Source organism: Aethalodelphis obliquidens, unplaced genomic scaffold (genome assembly GCF_003676395.1).
Source record: "Aethalodelphis obliquidens isolate GAN/ISIS:26980383/991018 unplaced genomic scaffold, ASM367639v1 scaffold23, whole genome shotgun sequence".
Lineage (NCBI taxonomy): Eukaryota > Metazoa > Chordata > Mammalia > Artiodactyla > Delphinidae > Aethalodelphis > Aethalodelphis obliquidens.
This window is the reverse complement of record NW_020837967.1, coordinates 19719373-19732051: the sequence shown is the minus strand read 5'-3', so window position 1 is coordinate 19732051 and position 12679 is coordinate 19719373. Positions and strand designations below refer to the sequence as shown.

Here is a 12679-nt window from a genome sequence, read left to right as displayed (position 1 = left end):
CATGGCCGCTGAGCCTGCGCGTCCGGAGCCTGTGCTCCGCAACGGGAGAGGCCACAGCAGTGAGAGGCCCGCGTACCGCAAAAAAAAAAAAAAAAAAATGAAGGGAGGCTGCCAGGACTGGAGGGCGGGGAGCAAGGCTGCGGGGAGAGACGGAGAGATGCAGGGGACGAGGTGTGAGAAATAGGCCCGGATCAGGTCAGGTAGGGAGTGACGGCCATGGTCAGGGACTTAGAGAAGCTTCTGGGGAGTGACCTGACCTAAATTACATTTTAAGACAATCCCACGGGCGGAAGATCAATTCTTAGTGCAAGCTTCCTGCTGTAACATTTTTCTATTTGATAATGAAGAAAACATGAGGAGAGCGTTTTTAGCCATGGAAATATTGGTATCTGGATATATTTGAGAAGCAGTGATGACAACGAGACCTTCTGGGTTTTCAACCTGAAATTACGTTGCAGCTGCACCGTGAGGCCGGGCTGGTGGCCCTGATCACATCCTACAGGCTCCCGGCAAGAGGAGCGCACAGGAGGCGGCTGTTCTAGCCAGAGGTTGGCACCGCTTTGTGGTGTCAAGAGCAGAGCTGTCATTCGTCTGGGCTGTGACCGATGAGAACACTGCGACCTGGCCGATGGCTGGCAAGCTGAGTGCTGACCGATGTATTTCCGTTTTCAGTCACAGCATCCAGGCCAAGCCGGGAACAATCCAGAAACTCTGCGATCAGCACTTGCAGATCTTCTGTGCTTTTGGGAAGAGTAACATGGGCTGCTTTAATGTAAATTTCTGATAGCCAATTACAGATGATGAAATCAGTTGTTTCGGATGACAGAGAAGGACCCTTTGGAAGGCCTCTTTAAAGCAGTCGTTATTAACCCAACAGTGCTCGTTTTTATGTGGAGCGCTGAGAGAGGAGTGCTATGCTGTCTTACTGGTTTGCCTCCAAGTATGGAAAGTCCCAACACCCAGGCAGTGAGGGGCTGCATTTCAGAAACAGGCTATAATCGGGATTTCTTCTGGTCATGGGTCTTCCGAGGAGTCACCCTATTATTTTGTGTTATAGTTGCAGATGGGCAAGAAGCAGATTTCTCACGTTTCCCTTTTTGGGAGGGATGGGGTAGTGTGTGTGGCTTCGAAAGGCCTGTCTCTGTTGGAGCCTGACTTTGTTGCCTGGTGCAGTGTGTGTGTGTGTGTGTGTGTGCGCGCGCGCGCGTGCGTGTGTGTGTGTGTGCAAGAAAGTCTGCAAGTTTAGATCAGACTGCCCTGATTAGTGAGAACCTCTGGTCTCCTGGTCTGGGGCCCACACGTGAGGAAACTGACCCCACGGGGCAGGATCTTTTGCTGAACGCACAGAGCCTGTCGGTGGCTGAGCTGGGACTGGGACCTGGCATTTTTGGTGCTGGGACCTGTGCCTTTTGACAAAACACGTTGTTTAGATTAATTGTAAAGAAAATGGTTAGTAACAGATGTAATGAGGAAATAAATAATGTCCGATTATTCCAAGCCAGTGAGTTGAATCTTTTTAAATCTGCAGTGCACCATTTTAAGAGAAAACAAAATTTGTTTCTTGCTTGTGAGGTAGAAGCAGAACTTATTTTTAAAAATGAGAATGAGGCAAAATGAAACTAGATTAAAGACAAATAAAAATGTTAGTCTAGGATACTTTGTATCTTTGTTTTATAAGCAGGCTTTAAATTAGAATGTTGGTGGGCATACACACTACTATATATAAAATAGATAAGTAATATGAATACTGTATAGCACAGGGAACTCGACTCCATACTCGGTAGTGACCTAGATGGGAAAAGAATCTAAAAAAGAGTGGGTATATGTATATGTATAACTGAACCATTATGTTGTATAGCAGAAGTTACACAACATTCTAAATCAGCTACACTCCAATAAAAATTAAAAAAAAATTAGAATGTCAGTGGCAGTGACATTTAATGATTCTAAATTCATAATGTCATCAGTACTTAATTAAAATAATGGATGTATCAGTGAATCTCCTTTTGTTAGATGATATTATTTAATCTGGTAGTTTCATAATTAATTTTTTTCCTAAGGGTAAAAAGACGCTGTATCTCTTCAGATTATTAAATAGCTATATAGCAACAATGTCCTGTTTTCTGAACATTCATAAATTCAATGTATGTCCTTTAGACTTACGGGTGCTTTTATCCAAGTCAGCTTCATGGGTTGTATTCTGCTTTGGTTTGCCAAACCAGTTATTTCTTAATACTTGGAAAGTAGTTTATATAATTAGTGATAGATGTATAGTGTAAAACAAAGAACTAAACTGCTAAATACCAATCTGAGCAGGCGTTACTGTCCACTGTTGCTATGACAACTAACAATTTAAGTCTAACATATATAGCTGACTTGTTACACCTTGAGGGCACATACTCACACAGCTCATCTCTATTTGCTGTTTTAAAAAAAAGGCCCGATTCAGTGATTAGGTGATGGTGTATTATCGACATGTCTTTCATCAACTTGGTTAAATTAATTTGGTCGGTGTGCTTTGGTTCTTTCCATGGAACAGCCTGTCAGTGCTTCTGTTTACCCACTTTCTGGGATAAGGAAGTGGAGGGGGTAGCATTTGCCAACTAATGTGGACAGGAAAGCAAGGGAGAAATGTAATCCTATTTTGAAAAATTCTGTCGACACTTATTAACTACTTGGTCCTGGTACTTCCTCTTTCAAAAACCGATTTAATGCAATCCTGCCCTCCACTGTGAGGTTGTTTATTGCCCTCAGCAGAATTCCTGGCATATTTGAGGCCCTGCCCCTCCGATTCCTGCCGGATCCCCAAGCCACAACTGGCTCAGTCGCTCTCCTGCCTTTATTCTGTCCCTGGTCAAGACCTCGTAGGGTAAATACAGTTTAACCCTAGTGATTGTTCTAGGGCACTCCTGCTGCCCCATCTGAGTCCCAGCCTTCGTGGCTCTCTGCCTGTCATTGTCTTGGCTTTGAATGAAGTCTGATAACTTTGCCCTGCCTTACAAACCTGGGACACCCACCTCCCTTCCCTTAGTAAATAGACTCATGGGAGGTGGGTGTTATATGCAGCGCTGATGAAATTGGACATATTTCCTAAGGTTAGTAATAGGTATTTGTGTGGGAGGTGTGTTTGAAGGGTGGAGCAGTGAGAGGGTAGAAGGAAAAAAGGTAAGTTTTCTGACTCTGAACGAAAGATAAGAAGTTTCTGACTTTGAACAGGTGAAGCCCGCTTACCTGAGAAATTTGGTAACCTGTGCTCATGGCCGCTGAGATACTGGTTGGGGGGAGGGGGTGATGAGTCCTTATTAACAGTCAGTCATTAATCCAGACAGCAACCCTGAGAGGGAAAGATAAGGAATGCCGCGGAGCTCAGAAGGCAAACGCCCAACAAAGATTTTGAAATGAGTTACAGCTTATGTTTGAACTCTGGCCTTCCCATGACTAATTGTACGACTTTGGATAAGTGCCTTAGCCCCTCTGGCCCTCTACCTCCAGTGTTGTGAAAATTCAATGAGGTGATGGATGTGGACATTTAGGACCGTGCCCAGCCCACAGCTGATATTTACTGAATAATTATTTTAATATTTTTCTTGTTGAACCAAGGTCATCCAGCTAACACGTGGCAGAGCGGGCTCTGACTTTCTCAGACTTGAAAGCTTAGCTCTTTCTACTGTTTCATAACCACCATTACTGTCGCCATGTCTCTTTTCAACAGGAAGAAAAATACATCAATTCTTAGTTGTCTCCCTTACCATTTTCCGCATGTTTCCCACATGCGGGTGTAAATGACCTTTGACGGTTGGGTTGCAGGTACCTGGGACTGGAGAACTTCCTCTTACCTATTGTTAACTCCAGTTAAGTGTGTGGAATTTTGTCCTGCTTCTTAAAAAATATGCAACTAGAATTATTGTTTTGGTATTAAGAATCTGAGTTACACTCTAGTTTTTTTTGTGTGTGTGTGGTACACGGGCCTCTCAGTGCTGTGGCCTCTCCCGTTGCGGAGCACAGGCTCTGGACGCGCAGGCTCAGCGGCCATGGCTCACGGGCCCAGCCACTCCGCGGCATGTGGGATCTTCCCAAACCGGGGCACGAACCCGTGTTCCCTGCATCGGCAGGCGGACTCTCAACCACTGCGCCACCAGGGAAGCCCTACACTGTAGTTTTTAACACAGAAGCAAATGCCATTACAGTTAGCTTTAAATATTGATGTACTATGGGTATCATTTTATTTATGGATAGAGAAACTTTTGAAACTGCTTTTAAAAGAACACTTTAAGAAGGGGAGAAAATACTGCCTCGGTGATCTCTGTTCCCCATGTTCATCATCACAGGGAAAAAGGCTTGTTACTGAACTATGAACAAATATCATTCTCTAAGTAATCTTTAATTTGTATTTCTTTACTCATTCACATATAGCTAGGAGGATTTGAGGTTATTCTTTAACAATTGAAATAAGGATATTTTAAAGATTAGACAGAGGAGAAGATGATGACTTTTTAGTATCAGTAATAGAAGCTCAAATAAACTTTTAAAAGGTCATGGTTTTAAGTGCTTCCCATTTGGAAGGGATGTTGACAGTTGGCTGCTCGTCCAGTTTATGTTTCTGTTGGAAGTTTTCAGGTGCTTTCCTTGGTACCTGGAGTGCTGCCAGGTGATGGTGGCAAGTTTAAGTAAAAGAATTAGGACAGGATTTTCCCAGCTGCATCCATTAGTGGGTCCCAAGAAGCATTACAAAAAAAAGAAACTGAAAAATATCAGGGTGTATATAGCATAAGGCTAGTATTGCTTCTGGAAACTTTTACTTCAGCTAATTTTAGTGTGGTGTGTTATTGGGTCCCTGTGTATAAAGAGGATTACAGACAGACAAGTTTGAAAGCCATCGATCTGAGGTATTTTAGAAAGTTTATCAGCTTTAGAGCAAGTTTAAATGTTATATAGAAGGGAAGTTCCACTGAGTCCTTAACATTGATTTTCCTACATGGCTCACAGAATGAAATTTAGGAACACTCAGTGGTAACTCAGATTTTTTTTCCCCAGAGCTAATATATATTTTATAAATGGAAAATAAGGTTGCGACTTCCCTGGTGGCACAGTGGTTAAGCATCCGCCTGCTAATGCAGGGGACACGGGTTCGAGCCCTGGTCCGGGAAGATCCCACATGCCACGGAGCAACTAAGCCCATGCTCCACAACTACTGAGCCTGTGCTCTAGAGCCCGCGCGCCACAACTACTGAGCCCACGCGCCACAACTACTGAAGCCTGTGCTCTTCAACAAGAGAAGCCACCGCGATGAGAAGCCTGCGCATCGCAACGAAGAGCAGCCCCCGCTCGCTGCAACTAGAGAAAGCCCGCGTGCAGCAATGAAGACCCAACACAGTCAAAACACACACGTGCACGTGCGCACACACACACACACACACAAAACCTGTTAAAAGAAAGAAAGAAAGAAAGAAAATGTTTGTGACTTCAGCTCTGAAGCTTCATGGATGAAATTACGAAAGTAAAGTTGATAGGGTCCTTCCTAATTATCACATCACATGTACTGTTGTGTTTGTAGATTTTGTACTGTAGACTGAATTTAAAAATCTTAAATTGGACTCTTAAATACTTGGGTTCTTACTCAGTTTGACATTTGTAAGATTACAAACTAAAGGGTAGAGCTTTTTGTTCATTGAATTACCTTGAAAACTTTTTAAAAGAAGCATCTTATTTTTCATGGCCTTTGGCTGCATTTTACTTTTGAATACTTCATTGAAGTAGGTAAAAATATCCTATCTTAAGCTTTTCAGATTCTTTTTTTGTTTGTTTTGTTTTTTTAAGGCATAAGGGAAGTAGTTAGGTGTCATGATACATCTGTAGTTTCTTGTTAAATTATTTTATAACTGTTCTTCCGGAAGCGACTGATGATTTCCTTTATAACTGGTTGTAAGTAGAGGACAAATTTTCATTATGGATGTGTTGATATGTCATTTGTCCTTGCCCTTTTCATTTAATTAACCAGTAGCTTCTATTACGTGTGGAGTTTAAAACAGACACAATTAAAGTTCTGAACTTTTGGACAGGAGCTGTGAGAGTAGTCAGAAGCTGATGGGAAGTTTCTGGATGCCAAGTTCTTGAGTAAGGAGTCCTGTTGCAACAAAAGAAATGAAAACATTTCAAACTTGGGTAACTTCAGAAGGAGAGAGAAGCAGAGTTCTCCAGTTCCTGTGGAACTGGGTTCGGGCAGAGCGTTTACTAGTTACCAGCCTGTCCTGTTCTTTTACTTAATCAGTACTGCTTCTGCAGTTGTGTCAAGACTTGGGGAAAGCATGTAAAACAACTAGTATAACAGGTTAGCAGCAGATTTGATTGCGATGCCAGAGTGAGTAGCCTGGTGGAGGATGTGTTGGTACTCAGGGCACACGTCCTAATCCCTGTTGGCTGAGGACCTGGGGGCTGTAGACACAGTGGTAAGTGGTTTGAGTTCTACATACTTGGATGCGGGGAGGAAGGGGTGATGGTTAAGGCTTTATTTTAAGAGAGAATTTCCTTGAGGATGGAAGCTACCAAGTAAATAGGAGAGTCTTGCAATCGTCATAAGTTGTACTTAAAAACAGTTTATGTTTGAACATAAACACCCTTAAAACATCTTGTTGGAATGAAGATGAATAATATCACTCAACTTCTATAGGATCTGGAACGTGATTGGTGTCTCTGTTGCTCATTACTCAAGTAAGTGATTATCTAAGGCCTCTGTTTATTCTAGGAATAGATAAATTTTTGAAATCTTGACTATTTTCTAATGAACAGTGAGCCCCCTTCCATTCCAGCAAGAAGAAAGGCTGTTATGCTTTTCAGACATCGTGGCCCCTGGTGTCTGCTGGTTTAAATGCAGGCTCCGTCTTTTTAGGCTTTTGTTTTTCTGTGTTCCTTGTTTGCCAAGTAGGTTGCTGTCAGTTTTTCCCAATTCTTATTTTGGAGGTTTTCCGCTGCCTATTAACTGCATGTAGAGAAAGGGCTCCAGTGGAGGCCCAAGGGAGATTGTATCCAGTTTCCGGGCTGGGTGGGCCTGTGAGATGGGGGTGACTGAAATAACCGTTTAGGGTGCGTAGACAGCCCCACGGGGCTGGGGGTGCCTTGTTTTTGTTTTCCTGGGGCTGAAGGAAAGCCTGTGGGAAAACGGTAAGGCCTGGCGTCCTAGCATGACAGGCCTCCTGAGGGAGTTGAATTAATGCGTGGAGTTCAAGCAGAGAAAGGGAAGAGTCAGCGCAGTTTACTCCCTCGTTCCGGGGCCAGCGCCCGCTACAAATGTGTTTACGTTTGAACTTTTGCCAAAGTCCCGGTAGTTTAGAAAGGGAGGTTTTGTGCAGAAGGCAAAGCTAAAGGCTGAAAGGGCTCCCAGTAAAAGGCCCCCCGTCTTTGTTGCTTACTGCAGCATTATTACAGATGCTCTGAGGACTGAGCACTTCTAAGAAATGGTTGTTGCTCTAGTGTCCCTTTCAGCTTTGGAGCTGAGGTGCAGAGTTGCTGCTGACCTTACCCGGGGGGGCCTGATGAGCCCCTTGTCCGGAGGCTGGAGTGCCTTTGAAGACAGTTGAATTGGATTTGTGTCCTAGTCAGCTCGGGCTGCCATAACAAAATACCATAGGCTGCGTGGGCTAAGCAACAGATATTTAGTTCTCACAGTTCTGGAGGCTGGACGTCCAAGATCAGGGTGCTGGCTGATTCGATTCCTGGGGAGGACTCTCTTCTTGGCTTACAGACAGCAGCCTTCTTACCATGTCCTTACATGGCAGGGGTAGGGGGAGATGCCAGCTCTGGTGTCTCGTCCTCCTATAAGGACACTGGTCCCATCATGGGCCCCCCCCCCCCATGCCCTCCTCTACTCCTAATCACCTCACAAAGGCCCCACCTCCACTTACTGTCACATTGGGGGGTGGGGCTTCAACGTATGAATATTGGGGGACACATTCCCCCCATAACCGTCTGTGTGTGGCAGGGTTGGTTGTCTACCTAACAGCCACTGCTGTCCCCTCTTCAGTGCTGGAATGCCACGTCCCCATTTTCCCAGCGTCCTTTGTTGCTATGGTGATGACACGATGTAGCTCTAGCCAATGAGGTGTCAGAAGGCCCCCCGGGGGCTTCTGGGAGTGGCTTCCCTCCAAGATAAAGAGACCCAGTGTGGGGGGGCTTTGCCAGTCTGCCCTTCCTCCTGGAGGTGCTGGGACTGCTGAGCAGAGCAATGAGAAGACCTCAGAGCCCCCATGACACCACTGAGCTCTGAAGCAGCCTTGCACAGCCTGACACCACATTCTTACGAGAGGTAAAAACGAGCCCCTGTGGTTGCAGCTCCTTAGAGGCAGGTGTTGTTGCATGTGGCCCAGAGCATCCTCATTGATGGAGTCACAAGGGGAGAACCTTCCTCCTTTTGGAGCTGGAAGGAGGTACAGTCTTAGGAAGAACTTCTCCCAGAGACCTCCCCGGCCTTCCCACCCTCAAAGTGTATGTATCACACTAGTGATTGTGGGCCTGTCTTCTCCACTAGCTGTGAGCCCTGGATGGCAGGGACCATGTCTCACTCCTCCCTAGATCTTTAGGGCCTGACCCGAGGCTCATACAGAGGAGGGACACTCATGGTTCTGGCCTTGCTGACAACAGTGGGCTTAATAATCCTTTCTTGGTTTTGGTGTCCTCATAACAAGACTGGCTGTTTGTTGTTCACAGAAAGCCCACAGGGTAACCAGAAGAGGGGTAGGTGGGAAAACAGACTTTAATTAAAAGGACCTGGGCTGTGCCCACAGCTGCTCTCTGAGGTTTAGTTAGCGCCAGTTGATCCTCCAAAGACCCAGACGGAGATGTGCCCCAATCCTCACACTAATTTTTCACGGTGGAAGCAGAAATCAAATGTCAACTTATATTCGTGTAATTAGGGAACATGTTAATGAACCATTCAGAAAAACACATAATTGTAACCATTGTTTCTTGCATGAAGATCTCTTTAAGAGTGAAAAAAGTTTTCCAGACAAACTCTAGCTGTACTGTATTTCAAAAGTGAAAAAGTTAAGTTGAGTGACTGGAAGTCAGAGCACCTTCTTCAATGGAAATAAACCTCTTTGACCCACAATATGGCTGAAATACAGCGTATTTGAGATGAAAAGTTGTAAAATATAGGATAACTGGCTGTCATTTTACCAGCAAGGAAACAGACGTAGAGAAGTGATAAGTCAGGATTTAGGTTTGTGGACCTTTTATTTGAGGTTCTTCCTACTCTAATGTTACTAGTAACTTAGTAAGACAAACGAGTATGGAATCGCACCAGCCAGCAACCGCCAGGGATGCACGTGTCACTGTAGAGAGGTTCGGTTCATTTAGCTTCTGCAGTGGGGCGAGGGCAGCCTGGAAGAGTGCTGGGATTCTCTGGGAAAGGCAGAGTTGCGTCTTTGCTTATGCTGGGTGCTTTGAAGATGGGGTTAAAGAAACGGGGCCAGACCCGGGCTGGATGTGGTCGGGAAGCAGTCACAGTTCAGTGATTGGGTATCTTAACAATTTTTATATATAGGAGGCCGGACATTAAAGTGGGGTTAGAGTTGTAACTTAGTAAAGAATTAGCAGTCTCAGGTTCTTGAGAAAGGAGGATGGCCATTCATTTTTGTGGAGGTCAGCGTCTGGGTCCTATGCTGAGCTTTCTTTATGTCCTGATGGCATATTGGGGTCGGTTGTCAGTAAGGCCTGTCCTTACTTCTCCTGTTGTCAGTAGGGCTGATTTTCACTTTTCCAGTAGTTTATTTGATTTGATCCAGTAGTTTATTGATGCTTGAGGAAGGGTAGGTTTTAATAGGAGAAGGATAAGATGGAGAGTCTAAAGAGGGTGTCTTAAGCCACGGTGTCTGAGCAGTCACTGGTTTTTAATGTTATGGTTACTCAGTGTCAATATCAGGTTAAAAAAAAAAAGGCAAATGAGTCGTTTTCTCCTACCCTAAGAGGCATTTTTTTTTTTTTTAATCATCACAGTGACTTTGTAGTTTTCTGGAATTTGGCAGGATATAGAAGCAGATGGCAGTGTGGCTACTTATAACTGAAACATATTATCATCTTCAAAGATGCCATCCCGTTATTGATGGTAATGTTAATGGTGATGTTAGTGTCAAAAACACCCCCCCCAAAATGAGTAGGAAATGTAGAAAATCAATTTAGAAAATTCAGTATAGGAGTCAGAAGTGAGAGAGGCGGTGTAGTCCAGCCAAGTGAGGGCCAGAGGCAGACACAGGTTTCAGTCCAGACGTGGCCACTTTCTGTGTGAACTTAGCCAAGCTTCAGTATCTCTGGGCCTCAGTTTCCTCATGTGTGGTGCTGGGGAAGTTGAGCAGATGGTCTCTGCTCTTTCTAAATTGAGTCCTTTTGAAGATAGTCTCCGCTTTTGAAAATATTTGTTTGGGTGCCCAGCTGGACCAGGTCATGCATTTTATGAAATTATTATTCCGCTCTTGAAGACAGGAATATTTGAGGGCTTTGAAAGCTGGTCCAGCAGGAAGTTTTTTTCTGGTCTGTGTGGTTTCCTTCCTCTCAGGAGGGACCAGGCCTAAACCCACCATCTTCCCAGTCCATCCATCCCCTTTGTAGTCTCCTGAAATGAATGACTGAGGTGTTTCCTCCTTAGAAAATCGCATACAGTAAATGTGCCAAGGTAGGCTCCTTTATTCAGAAATTTGCAGTTTGGGAATAAAGGCTGGTGGCGTTTGTTTGCAAACTTGAATTTTGTGAATATAAAATAGCATCATATAAAAATCAAAGTATTACGTTATATGCAAATTTTGAAGGCAGAAACCAAAAAAGTAAAAGAAATTGATCAAAATTTGCATAATTTCAAAGGTGATAGGCCGGGTTGTTTGTCAAGGGTGTTTATGGAATCGCCAGTGACAGCCCCACTCTAGCTGGTGATAGGAAGGCCTTCCGTGTTAAACCCGTATCACGCTCCATGCTGTCACTCAAGGGCATTAAGGTTTTTGCTAATGTGGGCTGTTATTTAATGTGCACTTAAATCAAACCATCTTTTTAAAGACTTCAGGCAGGTCTTCTCCACGAGGTTTGTCAATGGTGGTACCAGCGATAGTGGCAACGCCTCTTTCCCCCATCAATAACTTTGTAACAGAAGTGCTGAAACACTAGGAAGAAGACACAGGGATGGGTGGGATGCATCATGCTGTTGATTTCGGGGAAGAAGCACAGAGCACACTTCCAAATATAAGATTTATCCTAGAGAGGCCCTAGAGCAGAGTGGTGCGGAGTGCAGACTCGAGCTAGCTGTGCGAGCTGCCACTTACTGGCTTTGCAGCCTTGGGTAAGCTACCTAGTCTCTCTGGGCCTCAATTTCCCCATCTGCACAATGGGGCAAATGTTAGTATCTACCTCAGAGGTGGTGTGGCACACAGTAAACAAAAAAACAGATCTCTGTGCCCTGCCCCAGCGATTCTGATCCAGTGCCTTTCAGCTAGGGCATTTGCACTGAACAAGCTCCCTGGTGATGCGGATACTGCTGGTCATTGGGTGACACTCTGAATAGCTTTTGTTCATGCAAACGCACAGACTAGAAAATAAAGGACATGCTGTTTTGGAACCTGAAATTTTTCTCCCATTTGATACATTGTGAATATTTCCCCTTTCATTATTTATTCTAACAATATGATTTTATTAAAGCTGCACTGTATCGCATTATTAGACATTTAAGTCGTTTCTTTCCTTTTTCGCTATCATAAATCATGCATAAACTATTCTTACACATATTCTTATATGTTTTGTGTCCTTGTCTGATTACCTCCTTGCAGTAATTCCTGCAAGGGGAATTACCAGATTCACGGGTATGTACGTGTTCAAGCCTTTTGTCACACACTGCCCACACATTCTTCAGACCGGAAGTGGCAAAAATATATCTTCTTACAAGTAGTCTATGAGAGTAGACAGTGATTTTCTGAACGTAAGGCAATGAGAAAGAACTGTCATTGACTCTCTGAAGCTTCTGTGTATTTGGACTTTGGTGGGAGTTGGCAGGAAGAAGATGGATTTATAGAGAAGACAAAGACATGTCAAGAAAAACTAGAGGAGAAGCAAGAGGGCTGAATTTTTAAAATTTAATTTACTTTTTATATGACACATTCTTATTAGTTATCTATTTTATACATATTAGTGTATATACGTCAATCCCAATCTCCCAGTTCATCACACCACCACCACCACGTTCCCCCCTTGGTGCCCATATTTTTGTTCTCCACGTCTGTGTCTCTATTTCTGCCTTGCAAATGGGTTCATCTGTACCATTTTTCTAGATTCCACATATATGCATTAATATATGATATTTGTTTTTCTCTTTCTGACTTACTTCACTCTGTATGACAGTCTCTAGGTCCATCCACATCTCTACAAATGACCCAGTTTTGTTCCTTTTTATGGCTGAGTAATATTCCCTTGTATATATGTACCACATCTTCTTTATCCATTCGTCTGTTGATAGGCATTTAGTTCGATTCCATGACCTGGCTATTGTAAATAGTGCTGCAGTGAACACTGTGGTACATGACTCTTTTTGAAATGTGGTTTTCTCTGGGTATATGCCCAGTAGTGGGATTGCTGGGTCATATGGTAATTCTATTTTTATTTTTTTAAGGAACCTCCATACTGTCCTCCATAGTGGCTGTATCAGTTTACATTC

General features: G+C 43.9%; 1 protein-coding gene across 4 annotated transcripts in view; it reads left to right on the top strand.

Moving 5' to 3' along the window:
* The window catches only part of FAM107B (family with sequence similarity 107 member B), a 217220-nt gene that overhangs the window by 172589 nt on the left and 31952 nt on the right, over positions 1–12679 (top strand). Inside the window, exon 1 of one of the 4 annotated variants that reach the window (XM_027121918.1) lies at positions 6281–6446. The exons of the other annotated variants lie outside the window; for them this stretch is intronic. The gene's annotated coding sequence lies outside the window, so the exon portion shown is untranslated. Of the gene's footprint in view, positions 1–6280; positions 6447–12679 lie in introns of those variants that run through there. 4 annotated transcript variants of the gene reach the window in all.